Source organism: Homalodisca vitripennis, chromosome 8, assembly GCF_021130785.1.
Source record: "Homalodisca vitripennis isolate AUS2020 chromosome 8, UT_GWSS_2.1, whole genome shotgun sequence".
Classification (NCBI taxonomy): domain Eukaryota; kingdom Metazoa; phylum Arthropoda; class Insecta; order Hemiptera; family Cicadellidae; genus Homalodisca; species Homalodisca vitripennis.
In genome coordinates, this window is record NC_060214.1 from 97,975,560 (window position 1) to 97,990,010 (window position 14,451).

A 14,451-nucleotide genomic window follows, 5' to 3' on the forward strand; every position below is an offset into this window, starting at 1 on the left:
TAAAAAAAACCAAGAAAAAATATTTCTGGACTTTAAAACCTTGCATTACCCCCTTTGGCCTAAGATTTAATTACGGTACTATTTACTTTAAATTAATAATGCTTCAGGACCAATCCAAAGTACACAACTAATTGCAACAGTTTTTTATTAGAAATTCTAATTAACCTGATTAGTTTTAACAATCTATATTTATAAGTTAAAATAAATACTTTATTATTTTAAAAATTGCCTTTGTCCATAAATATTACTTAATGTTTTAAGTAATAATGTTACGTGACTTATTTCTTCATTACGTAAAACCATAAAGTTGCCCAATTATTTACTCTATTTATTGATTATTGAGGTTTAATACTCTACCTATCTATCAATTGATTATTTAGTGTCACCTCATAGTGTATGCTTTGTGAACAGGTATTTGTTCTTTCCTCCGGATTTCAATTAATTACTAAAACATAAAATAGTCATGGAATAAAATAAAAAGTTCAAGTGTATGGCAATGGTCAGAGCATGTCAAATACGTTGTGTTCATACGTTTGGAATTTTTTTGGTTCAAAATAAGTTTCGTTCATCGTCATATTTTTGAATGCATTTGTTGCATACTTATTCCTATAGTTCCGCATTATTTAAACGATGAAGAGATGTAGTACTATTTCATAAAACGTAGTGTCCTTATTGTTCTAGTACACAACAATGACCAATGCAAATGTCCATTATCATGTTATCCATTTAAAAATTAGAAACAAAAAATATGTAAAAGTATAAAACACATGGCAATTAACTTATTTGGTTAAAAATAAGAGTACTGAACTTAAGCTATATTTTAACTTCATATCAGTCACATTACATCTGTATTTTATAAAATTTTGAAATCGTAAGAATATCACACATAAAATCGGGGAAGCTACTCGATTAAACAAAATTAGAGGTATTGGGCTCACTAATACCTTCTGTTATCAACCACTAACAAGGAGGTTGTAGGTATCAGTTTGTCCCGTCAGGACACACGCAGTACTGAATGGTTACCGCGAGACGCCGCGGCGTGCGTTACTGAATGAGGCGGAAGTGTGCAGTAAGTAGCCTAAACATCCTGCCCGTGATAAGTACTAGAAATATATTGAATATTCACCCGTTATAACACATCTTGACCATTAGGCAATAATAAATTTAAATCCAACATATCTTGGTAGGTGGTAACGCGACGGATACTCCGCCGTCTATCAGAATTAGAGCAGTAATTGAGTTCACGTTAATAAATTTTACTTAAATAGTTAAATAATAGTTGGGACAGCCTATTATACTATTATAATTAAAATCAAAACTGGTCGTGATAGCGAGTCATCGAGCTCGGCAGTCAGTACTCGAATAAACGGGAATCTGGGCATCAGCTTTGCACACTCCATAGAAAAACAAACATATATCTGAGATTTTTTAAATTTTTATAAACTCTTTCAACTTTTTAATTTCTTATAGAGAATAAATTACAAAGAAATGACAAATCTCGTATCGGCTGGAACATAAGATTGATACTGATCTTAAATTTCTGGAGAGAAGAATATTGCTCACAATACATCCAATACTCAGACGTCCGTTGAGGCGTACCACTCACAATGGCTTATTGTGCCACACAAAGCATTTTCTCAGGCAAACTTTCACATAACCCAAGCTTCTCTTATTACTCCACTATTTTTATTCTTAATTGTTCCTCACCCTTATCTATTGACATGCATTATGTCTAGTAAAGAGGACCTATAGTACAATAACTCAAATGATGTCACATGGATTGCTTATACAAAATTGAGTTTCTGTCACCAAGAAAATGAAGAATGTGGTTTACAATAAAGATGGTATGGAAATTGTGAAATTTATAACAATGATTTAATAAAAATTATAAAGACCCCTTTTTTATCGGATTTGATTCAGTTCTAGTCACACTGTTACAGTGCGACAGTGTGAATTTTAAACCATACAAATTTAACGTAATTTATGTTTTATATTATGTAATTCTGCACTAAGTACTTTTCAGATTACACCTAACCACTGGGAAATTTTGAAAGTAGGTCCTATAAGAATTCGTTTCAGCTCTTCCTGCTGGACCTTTTATTCTAGTATAGTATCTTGTATTAATTTCAGTTTTTAGAAATCTGCAACGTGATTAATATAACAAAATATTTTATCTTTTTAATAATGTACCATAAAATTATTCCATATTTGGCGTAGTCAACACTCTCCTTAAATATGGGATTTTTTATCTGAATATACAAAATAACACAACAGCTATTTATAATTTCAGCCGTTTATAAAGCAGAGTATAATAATTTGTTTAAAATATTTAAATCACATTTTGTTGTTTTTCTATATTTCAATTCAATTTTGTGTCAGACATAATGACCAGTTACTTACCACGATGCGTAAAATGCATTACTGTGATATACCAGTGCGTTATAATAAAGGTTGTTAGTTTTATTAATCGAATGTGTTGGAGGATACTGCTCATGTCGTTGACAAAAAAGGTGTTTGTATCATTCTGTGGAAAAATATAGTTCATAGTTCATATTGTTGTGTATTTTCTTCTTTTATCAAAGGTAGGAGAATGTGTATATAGTATTTTTAGACTGATAGTAAATATACTTATCTTTTAAAACCGTTATGTGCCTTTTACATCTGATTTCTTTTGGATCATGAATATTCATAATAACTACAAAGTTGATGATTATATCCTATACAATATTATATGTCTTCAACGATATTATTTAATAGGCTATTAAAACTCGATTACGCTTATATTCATAAACCGATCAATGATCAAAATATTAATTACTTAGTCAAGTAACTTCGAACATTGTTCAATGAGACAAAATTCTACATAAATTTAAAACTCAACAATAAACCAACGGATGTTGAAGATAAATTATTTTTAATTTAAGTAATAATATTCAACACAGACTGTTTAGTTAAGTGCAACCTACCTACTTTGAATAAAAAATTACATAATTTTCGTTTAGTACTTCTCAAAACTTTCGAGACTATGTAATTCATTTTTTACGTATTATTAGGTATTTCAAAAACATTACTGAAGTAGTTTATCATCATACGTTAAGAACGTAAATGTTCTTACGTAACGTTTGCTCCTTGTTAGCATAATTGTGTAATAAGGTTTTGTATTCAAAGGTATATTTTTTGGCACACAGGTGATTGACGGTACACAGTAACGAGCTGGCGCCAATACATACGAAACGCGGATATTTGATTCTGACAGCCGCATGATATGTTGGCCACAGTTCGGTGAGTTTCCCGCTTCCCCATCAGTGGCAAACTACCTCCGATACAGTCACGTCGAAGCATATTATTTTTCAGTGCGCAATAAAATTATGATTCGGAGTTCAGTTAAATGCCTCAGTTTATTTTGCACAGCCTTATTTGCTGTGTAATAAGCTTATCAGTTCTGATACGTTGTTTTCACCATTAAAGAATAAATTTAAAATCCTCATACAGATGATTTCGGCAGTAAACCTTTGTAAGTAATTCATATGTAAGGTTTAGGGATAAAATCAATAATAGTCAAACTAAATTATTCATAAAATAATTGGATAATATAAGTTACGTTATAAACCAGGTAGATTTGTAATGTTGATTCAAATTTGTATTTGTAATACACTTGATATTTATTTGCCTTTTCTGAAATAAATCGACCATCAATTGAGAATTTCCAAGTACTGATTTGCTATAACTCAAAAGGCATAAAATTACCACTGAGCTTTTTACCAAGGATGATATGCGTATCAAATATATTTCATGCCATAATCATGCTTGCTTTGCGTAAAATTTTTAGGGTTTTTTTTGGGTGGGGTGGGCTAGAAGCACTAAGGGAATATTATAATATTTTGTAATACAAGTAGGTTTCATGAAAAAGCAATTTTTAGTTTTCTTTAATAGTTTTATACAATATTTTTTTTATAAAAAATACAAAATAGTGGCTAGCGGCTAAACGAAACATTTCTCCACCTATTTTTAAATAACACTATTAGTTTCAATTGATGAGTACTATCAGCCACTAAAATTTGTGACAACCTTTTGGGAACATCCTGTAGATCTGTTGTGTTGTGTGGTGTAGTATGTTGTATTGTGTTGTGTTTTGTTTTGTGTGTGTGTGTGTGTTTGTGTGTACAGGGTTTTAATTTGAAAACATTCCAGCTTTTTTAGTTAAATACTAAACAATATAGCAAATCTCGCTTTGCGTGAATATTTACTATTTGTGAGTGAAACAAAATGGAAATTTCTACCAAAAGTGGGAGAAATTACCACAACCAACAAAACCAAAAATACAAAATTTACAAAATGCAACCCTTTACCACTAATAAGCCCATCAAAATACATGTTTCTGATGAATAAACGTTTTTACCCGTTACATTACTTGTACTTAAATCCCCAATTTTCAAATAAGTCTATCTGAAAGATAGGTTATTATAAAAATCTATTTATAAATATAAAGGGTTTATAACAAAATTAAAAAGTACACACCGGAAGATTGTTACAATACCCCATTATCACCAATTTCATAGTTTTAAACAAAATAAACAAACATATAGCCAGGGAACCTTTGATATAGAAACCAACACGTAACTGAAATTGCTTAACTAAGTAAGAACGTATATATGTTCATAGTTTTTTAAGTTCATTAGCTTGAATTTGAAAAGTTATTTGAAAATATAACAAGAAAACCATGGTTCGACAACTCGCCGTGCTGGTTTGACAAGGTTCTAACTAACATTTTTGTCAAAACTAAGGTTATGTGCTTTTTACAGCGTATCTACATAGAAGAACATGTTGATGTGAATTTGAATGCGATCTGTTGGAAAATAATCGAACTACTAAAGTGCCAAGGTTCTATCTGCATTGTTTTTTTTATTAGTTTAGGTTCGACAAGGTTCTGTCTAACTGCTGTTTAAAGTGCCAAGGTTCTACCTGCATACTGTTTCTTATTAGTTTAGGTTTGACAAGGTTCTAACTGCTGTTTATCAGCTGACCACGAAACAACTTACATTACTCTCTTTGTTTTATTGTTTTGTTTTGAAGCAGCTTTCTACATGGATTGTGTTTCATTAACTTCAAAGTGATTAATATCACGGATGAGGATAAAATATGTAATGTTATCTTAAACTTATCTAATGATGATGTTGATGACAGACAAGAACCTTTTATTGCCAAATCAAACACAACTACTCATTTAAATATTTTTTCATGTCAAAGGGGAGAAAAATAAGGGTGTGTAAGACATTTTATCTCAATGTATAGACCTTATCTATAATCCCAAAAGCCAATATATACGGCCCATAACAGTAAAAAATGTCAAAACGACATGTTATATCCTTCAAAAGATATGAGGAGAAAGAAACTATAGGAAGTAGGCGTAAACCAAATGGAGATGCTGACTTTGCCAAAGCACACACATTCAGTCATTCCCTAAAGTTCAGTCGCACTACTGCCGAGCTGAAAGCAAGCGAGAGTATCTCGAATCACACCTTAATGTTTCTAAAATGTATGATCTTTATAAAGATAAATGCAGCTGTGAAAATGTAGAAACCTATAAAGAAATCTCTTTACTATCACATATTTTATACAGAGTTCAACCTTGGGTTTCACGTTCCCAAAAAAGACCGTTGTGATCTATGCGAAAAATACTTGGTTGCTGAGAAAACTGATTCTATGGAAGACAATCTTAAGAGAGAGTACGAGAGGCCATCAAGTTTTAAAAACGGAAATGAGAGAAACAAGAGCTGAAGAAAAGAAACAACAATCTATTCCGACATTATTATTTGATTTACAGAACGTAATCCTAACGCCACATGCAGACATAAGTTCCTTTTTTTTACTTAAGAAAACTGAATGGTTAAAATCTAACTGCTTACCTTTTTAACTACAAAAGAAGTTTACTGTGCTCTTTGGAATGAAACAATGGCAGGAAGAGCAGGGAATGACTTGGCAAGTGCTTTTTATAAGATACTTGAAAACCGTAATGAATGAAAATCATTATAACAGATTTAATAACATGGTCGGACTCGTGCCACAGAAACCAGCAGAACCGAAAATAGTATTAATTTTGAATGCAGTTTTGCATTTTTTTAAAGAAACCACAACTCTCAAATCAGTTACAATGAAGTATTCTATTCCTGGGCATTCTTGCGTCCAGGAAGTTGACCATGGTGAAATCGAAAAAAACTGACTTATACAGTCCTATTGGTCTGATACAAATTTTGAAACAAGTCAACAGAACCAACCCCCTACAGAGTCATCCAAATGAAACAAACAGATTTCAAAGACTTTTCGGCTACGTCTAAACTATTGAATTACAAATTGATTCCCTTCACCCAGGTTGGGGTCTTGAAATTCACCCAGGTACTACATATTGTTGACTACAAAACAAGCCATGACCGGTATGAGCCTTTTAACCGTGTCAATTTGAAATATAATGAGAACAAAATCCCATTCCTCACTAAGTTCAAGTAGTGTTTTAAATGTAACACCAAAAGCTACAAACATTTAGGATGGAGATGTCGGAGGCAAAAAAGACGGACATTAAGCCCGCCTTTTCCTACATGCCTCTGCAAGACCGGGATTACTACAAGGCAGTACTAAACCTGAAGTGTCAAAAAGAAGAGATTTGCAACATGAGCATTCTGGTGTAAATAGAAAAAAAAATTGATTAATATTTGAAAACCTGACTTGTTACTATGAGTTTCTGTAATAAACATTCTTCAATTTCATATTTTGCGTTACTAATTTTGTCCTTACTATTACACATAATAGCGGAGAGTACCTATATTACCTATAACTTTGTAAATAATCATACCTTACTACCAATTTTATTAAATGACCCTTAATTTTATTCCCATATCCTCAGAATAATCAATTATTGAATCATCCTAAAGAAAAATAAACTGAAACATAATTTAATTTTACCCGTTAGAACTTTGTCACTGGACATTTGACATTTTAATTCAAAACAATAGTTCGACAAAGTTCTAAGCGCAGTTAGAACCTTTTCATAGTGAACGCTCCACAAGTTGGCTATGACAAGGTTCTAAACTGCATTACAAGGGTATTTTTATGTAACCAATCTGTACCAAATTGTTTAATTTCTATACACACATACGTAGATAATGCCTATATTGTAGTAAATAAAAAAAATCAGAAATAAATATCTATAAATAAAAAAGTTTAAAAGAGATTTCAAACTTTAACCTCAATTTACTGAAAAACTAGTTGGAGGGCAGATAGAACCTTGTCAAACCAGCACGGCGAACTGTTATACAATATTTTCCCTATTAATTAAAATTAAAAAAAAAACACGAGAAGAACATTAAAAAATAAATAAGTTTGAAAATCGTGGTGATGAACTTATTATTTAAACTCCTTCCACAAGTTACGTTCAATGCCATGTATTTGAATTGTGAATGCGTTTGTGGCTAATTTTTAAGGTTTTGTAACCTGGAAATAAAGAGTATACACCATTTCTAGAATAGTAAGACGTACCTATGGTAAACATTTCTGTGTCAAAACAGTAGATGTAAATCCATTACATATTTTTAGTTGACCTACTGTACGTTTTGGTTGATTAAAAACATTTATTACAGACAGATATAAACAGACATATTCATAACTGAGACGTAGTACAATGATGAAATTTGTTTCTATGAAATGGATGCTCCGAGCATAAACAGAATAAGTGAAATATTTCTGTTGTGATGCACAAGTCATAAGGTCATATGTCGCAAAAGTTTATTACTACTGTGACGTAGACTCGGTCTCGTGGGAACAGCAAACAGTGTATCTTTCTTTATCAGGCTTCTGTCATCTTTCTTCACAACCAATAAGAGGAGTTACAAACTCGCATTTCTCACGTGACCGCCTCAGTAAACGTTGCTCTCAGAACCATCCTCTTTCTGCAGGCACCTTATTTCTGTCACAGGATGACTAGTTTAGTTCTATCATTTTGTTATAAAATAATATAGCAATTTAAACTAACAGGATGAAGTTACTTGCACTTTTGGAATATAAATTTAGTAGTTAGAGTTTGCAAGATTTTAAAAACCATCCTCTTAAATCATTTACTGTATTAAAAAAAAAATACTGTATTAGTTTTTAATATGTTACAGAGAATTTACTTCTTGCTGATTTATATTTGATGGTAGAACTTGCACTGGCTACAACAAAACTTTAGTCTATGCAACCTCAATGGAATTACACATCGATAACCGCCGAGATAATGAGGTAAAACAGGCTAGCACACAGTTCTAGTTGACTGCGAAGGATGACTGTCGAAGTGGGTGGAGATCCCTTTTAAGGGATGTTGCTAACCTGAATATAAAATGATTTGCACTTGGACAGTTGAACTTAGACAACTCATGCAACCTTTCAGATCGTAATATCACTTTTCCGTCCATCCTGGATCGCTAAACAACAAAGAGAAGTATTATACTAATGAGAATAGTTTTATTTGAATTACTTGTTATAATTTCCGTCAAATAACTTATAATTTTGTATTTAGTTCAGTTTACAAAACTTGTCAGTATTATATTTATATGTAAGTAAGGTGATTGCTGAATAATCTATTATACAGGGTTTGACACCCTGTATAGGGTATCTCGTAACTCTCTGGACAAAGATTTACCACGTTTAGTAGACTAAAAGTGTAAAATATGAATGCTGGAAGCACTCGAAGTTGTACTCAAAGATAAAATAAAACTCCAGAGACTCGAATTTGAACTCGCCTAAAATAATATAACTACGGTATTAGCCATTTATCGAGACAACTTAAAATTCACGACAACGTGGTCTCGTCAAAAGGATATCGCCACACCATTATCCATATTATTCTGCCAAATAAAACATCAACCAAATTTAGTTACTTTACTATTTAAAACTTTATTTTATATTACTTTCAGAATTAGATGTCTCGCATGAATATTGTAATTTATAATACGAAAATATTTTCTTACGGACAAGGCGCCAGACCTGTTGCTCGGCGCCAGGATCGGCAGCTACACAGTTCACGAGAGAAAGAGTTAATACGCATACCAATTAGATTATTTATCCAATAAGCATTTATTTCCAAGAATATCGGATGTTAATAACTAGTAACGAGGAACAGGGTCTCGAATATATGTATGATATAAAATACCACTAAATATCAGTACAATAAATGGTATCGGTAAATTTAGAGCAGATTTATTGTGACAAGACATGGCCTACATTGAGAGCTGCAGTTTATTCAGTTTTTGTGTTGTTGAGATTGAAAGAGGCTTGGTTGGATGAGAGTAGTGCATTTCTGGTTTATGGTTGGGTTACACTGTTATTGTGTTTATAACGAAATGCTTAGCTGTGAATTTTAATGAATAAACGTACATAGAACACGTATATTAAAGTGGATATAACGTTTGGCAGTAAACGGCCTTTACTCTTAATAATTTTTAGGTGTCCGTCGTGTGAAATCGGGCTATTCACTGACGACTTTGAATCGTATGTCTCGAAGGTAGTAGGTTCAGGGACAAGCGATGCTGGCTTGTTTGGGAATATTAATTTTTGTATTTTACCTGACAAATTGGATATGTACTCTCAAAAATACCTGAATGTTATGCGTGTGGTAGGCTTTGTTGTTTGTGCCAATATACTGATAAGATCAAAGACCTTTCTTGGACCCTTGATGAACGTATTTTTACAGATGTATTTATTATAAAGTTATTTTACAAAAAGTATTGTACATAAATAGAGTTCTCAATTATTTAAAAGATATTTGTAAATATATCCTAAACTGTGGTTTACATCGTCGTGATGTGATACGACTTAGGGACAAGTTAATTTGAAAAGAAAATATGCCACGTCCAATCTTCCAGCATTCATTCTAAAAAACTGGTTTTGTCGTACGTTTACATGCTTACATTACTTGCCTAAATAAGCAAGCTCAACAAGATTTTGAATTTATCTTCGTTTTAAAACGCCCATTGATCTAAGATATATACTTATCTATTTTTACAATTTCAGTTTTATTAAAATAAATACTCATTTATTATTTCACGAAGAATTAGAGTATACATGTTTGAAGAACATACTGGAGACATCTAATTACAGGAGCATCGATTTGTAAGGAACTCCCAGAAGCTTGATTTTCTAAAGAAAGACATGCACTAGAGGCCGAGACCTTCCAGTGACTCTTATTACGAGAATTTTTCAGAAATTGGGAGTTTCCCAAGATGGAAAGTTTCCTCAGCCAGAGTTGTCCCAAAAGCTTATAGCTGTGGAAGTCTCAGATTTCGAAATTCCAAATCCCAAATGTTGCAGTACACCAGAAGTTAGAAGGTGGTCTTCAATTGTTCTGTGGAATCATACCCCAATATTACTGGCGAGTTTCTCTAGATACACATAGAAAAAGTAGAAAGGATTAGTAATATATTAATCTAGAGGGTCAGGGATTACTGGTGTTCTTAATATTTAGTAGATACAATTAAGAAAAATTGATTCAGGATTGCATTATTTCATGGGCGGTGGTGTACTAAACACTTTAGGAGCCAGGTGCTTCAATGTCAGGCAGTTTAAGAGAAATTAGCAAATTACTTTAGTATTTAATTTATTTTTGAATAATACAATTTAATGGTATTCATATTATTTAAAAGTGTTAAATACAATAATTAGGGTTAAGCTTGATATAAAATTTTTCTCCCAATATTATTTATTCCGGGTAATGTAAGTAACTAACAAATCTTAAAATAAGAATATACTATATATGCCCCCTTTCTCACTTATCCATTATGAAGTCTTTATTATTCAAGGTAGAACTCAGCAGTGTATTCATAAATGCACATATACAGACTGAGCTCAAAGCACGTTATGACGTCAGGTGATATTAAATATAGAACGCTACTGAAAGAAGATTGCTAGGAGGGTAGAGATGAAATTCTTTGTTGGAAATCTCGTTATGGACACAAATCCACAAGGACTCATACATGGAAAAGAGCAGAATAATATAGTTCGTTTCCTTTTTCGCCTCTTTTTAATAGAATGTTTAGTATTGTTCATTATTTTAATTATGTGATTAGCCATTCACTTTATTTTAATACTGCCTTTAATTTAAAATACAGCTGATTTTACAGCCAATCTAAGATATGTTTGTGTTTTTGTATGATCTATGTAATAATCAATATTCTGTATGCTCTTGTGAAAGAGATTTTTCTACTAGAAATTCATAATTATAAAAAACAAAACTACATCCATGATGATTCACAAAATAACTGTAACTATCTAATTGGTTAATTCAATACTTTTTAATGTTATTGTAATCAATACTTTTTAATATTATTGTAACGGTAGTTACCCGCGACTTCGTTTGCAGTTTCGTTGACTGCAAGTGAATTAGTATTTCTGGTTCAAGTAAATTGTATTTCCGACGCCTATGTTAAATTTACTTAGTAAAATTTAGATACTAGCTTTAAATCTGATTATATAGTATTTAAATCTTATTTAAAGTATTGATCAAACACTACTGAGTTTTCCTATGCATAATAAAGTAAATATGTTTAAAATGTACATTTATGCCCATTGTAATTTAATCCGATTGCTGTATTTTTGTGCCATGGTTGATTTTATTTTCTTTCCCCCATCAAGAACACACGTACGACATGCACACAAACGATTTGTGAACCGATCACAATAATTGAGGTGTCAAATGTTTCTTGGCCAAGCTGCGTTTTATTCTTATAATCTTGTCGTAATTACTGTGGTTTTTTACGAAATTTGGCATTACAATTATTAGTAAACAGCCGCCGCCATTTTAATAATAGTAAAGATATGTTATCCATATTTTCCAAAGTGTTCCGTCTAAAATAGAACAATAATCACGTACAGTTACCATTTGTTGTTTAAGCAACTCTTTAGATATGGTTTTTACGTAACACAAACACAAAATATAGAAATTTTGGCATTTTAAGACATGTGTTTACAGGAAGTCATCACCTTCCTGTTAATTATGACATACCTATGCTTTAGAAAAATCATTTTCCAACAATTTAAGGTAATTTTGAAACACCCTATATACAGTCCTTAGAAAATTCTTCTGTCAAAATACAAATAAGATGGGTTTTTTAGCAGTCAATAAATTTATAATAAATGATAGATATCAAATTTGTCTTTTAATTCATATGAATACAGAACTATAAAAGTCTGCGTACCTAAAGTCTTTTTAAATGTTCAGGTAAAAGTATTTTTTAATCAAACATAATTTTACTATCTGGATACTATCTTACACTGTGCTCAACAGCGGTTGCAGAAAAGGTTAAAATAAAAAGTTTTAACTATCAAGCTTATTTTATGCTTTCACACTATAAATGTCAAAAACACCTGGAGCACCCTTACACCCTTGGCTGAGTTTATTAATTCATGTGCCTGCAATACAGGATATTAAATAATTTTTGAATTGGTTATTTCCAATTATTTGACTTATACATGATAAACAATAAATAGGTCACACACAAAACTTTAATGTCTTCTCTGTTATTTAGATTTCCAGTATATAATAGCTATTATTTAGATTTTATCGAACAAAAGAAATATACATTAAACACGTGGAAGATAATACGAGTTGACATTACTAATTTTTGAACTAATTGGCTTTTGTGTTTTATTTAGATATCAGCTACTACTAATCTAACTTTTATGCTAGAAGAGTGCATACAAGAATTATGCATTAAAAAGTTATCTGCATTAGTATTATGCCCGATGGAATTATAAATACATCATGGATATATTGATTGAATGAATAGTTTAAAACAACCTTAGAAAGAATTAGTTAAAATAATTTATTATGGCCTAATGCCGTTTTGACACTATAACCTTTCTTTTCCTAGTTAGTTACATCCCTGGTAATACAAATTTACTATTTCCATAATTTAGAAATGTTCAAACCACGGGTCATAAATTCTATAATAAAACCGTTCACTGATGTATATAAATATCGCACGCAGCAGTGCGAACACAATTACACCGCAAAGGTTGGTAAACCTGTCGCACAAATCAGTATATTCCGCTCTCGTGGGGTCGCTCACAATAAATCCCTGCAGCTGCGCGACATCCGGCCACAGTTTAACGGTATGCACCGCCGTATACGATATAGAGTCTGGTGTTTGATTATAATATTACGATTTCCTTCATTATTATTATGGACACAAGATTATCATCGTTGCTATGGTCACATACCATTTATTGTACTGTACCGTCCTAATCCATTAATACTTTGTTTAAACTTTATCATAATCTACGGAAGAATTCAAATGATATTTAAATAATCTTGATAGTTACTTGAATCTGTAAATAGTCTAATTATTTTGAAAAATTACCAAATTGTGCCTGTTTAAAATATGTATAACATTAATATATGCATTGATTTATACGTTATTTAAAGTAAACACTAGAAACAAGTCAAGTTATAAAATTAATTAGATTTTCACTTTTTTTACATTTTTGAAATTATTTATAAATAACACAAAAATTTAATTATATATAGGGAATGGTATTAATAGCTCACCAATACAGTCATTGCAGTTTTATTAATTTGAAATTACTATTTGCACAGTTGTTCTTAGACCTGTAAAAAAGTGTCAATTTAAAACCTTTCTAATTTTATATATAAATTTTGTGACGTATATAACGTAATTTTTCATCCTAAACTATTAAGTTGGACAAAATTGTAAAAAATTTAAACAGTTTTTATACATAATTTTATTTTTGAAATTGCATGCAACTATAATGTTCCCTAAGAAGATTTGAGGTTGATCGTCATTTTAGAAAATTGTTGATACATTTTTAAGTCATAACTCATAATTTTGAACAACATTAGAAAGTCGGAGAAGTCTGCATTAGAAATCTCCTTATATATTTTCAGATACCACTATTGACAACATAAAGATCGTTAATCTGTATATAAAATACAATCGGGTTTATTTACTAGTTCATTCCCATTCCTAACTAATATATTTAATACATCCTCAATACTAAATTAAAAACAAAAGTTTGTATTAGAGTACAATCACAATTATAAGTTGTGTAACAGTAATAATAGAGATGTGTAATGTGCAATCCAAGATTTTAATATTTACAAGTTATGTAGAATCAAAGACTGATAATAGGAAATATACAAAAATTAAACATTTCTATCCCTTAAATTATTTAGAAAATTAAATAATTTTAAACAATCCAGGTATTTTTAACCCTATTTTACCTCCTCCATTTCGAACTTTGATAAAACTATGGTAGCTGATTAATTGAAGGGAAAACACGTTTGCTTATGTAATTTAATACACGTATCCTAGCCACTATCTGCTGTTTTAATGTGAATGACAGATACTAATCATTCGAACCAACCTAGAATGATTTTATTTATACTGAAAAAATAAAATGAAAGAATGA